The sequence below is a fragment of the Procambarus clarkii genome, chromosome 6 (genome assembly GCF_040958095.1).
Source record: "Procambarus clarkii isolate CNS0578487 chromosome 6, FALCON_Pclarkii_2.0, whole genome shotgun sequence".
Classification (NCBI taxonomy): Eukaryota; Metazoa; Arthropoda; class Malacostraca; order Decapoda; family Cambaridae; genus Procambarus; species Procambarus clarkii.
The window spans coordinates 33,791,325-33,791,885 of record NC_091155.1 but is presented as its reverse complement, the minus strand read 5'-3'; positions in this window follow the sequence as shown (position 1 = coordinate 33,791,885).

The window sequence follows — 561 nt, the reverse complement described above, 5'->3', positions numbered from 1 at the left end:
GGGGGGGGGGTTGTGTGTAGGGGGGTTTGTGTGTGTGTGTGTGTGTGGGGGGGGGGGGGTTGTGTGTGTGTGTGGGGAGGGGTTTGTGTGTGTGTGTGTGGGGGGGGTTGTGTGTAGGGGGGTTTGTGTGGGGGGGGGTTGTGTGTGTGTGGGGGGGGGTTGTGTGTAGGGGGGTTTGTGTGTGTGTGGGGGGGGGTTGTGTGTAGGGGGGTTTGTGTGTGTGTGTGGGGGGGGGTTGTGTGTAGGGGGGTTTGTGTGTGTGGGGGGGGGGGTTTGTGTGTGTGTGTGTGTACTCACCTAGTTGTACTCACCTAGTTGTGTTTGCGGGGGTTGAGCTTTGGCTCTTTGGTCCCGCCTCTCAACCGTCAATCAACAGGTGTACAGATTCCTGAACCTGTGTGTGTGTGTGTTTTTGCATGTGTGTATGGGTGTTTTTTGTGTGTATTCACCTAGTTGTATTTGCGGGGGTTGAGCTTTGCTCTTTCGGCCCGCCTCTCAACTGTCAATCAACTGTTTACTAACTACTTTTTTCTTCCCCCACACCACACACACACACACACA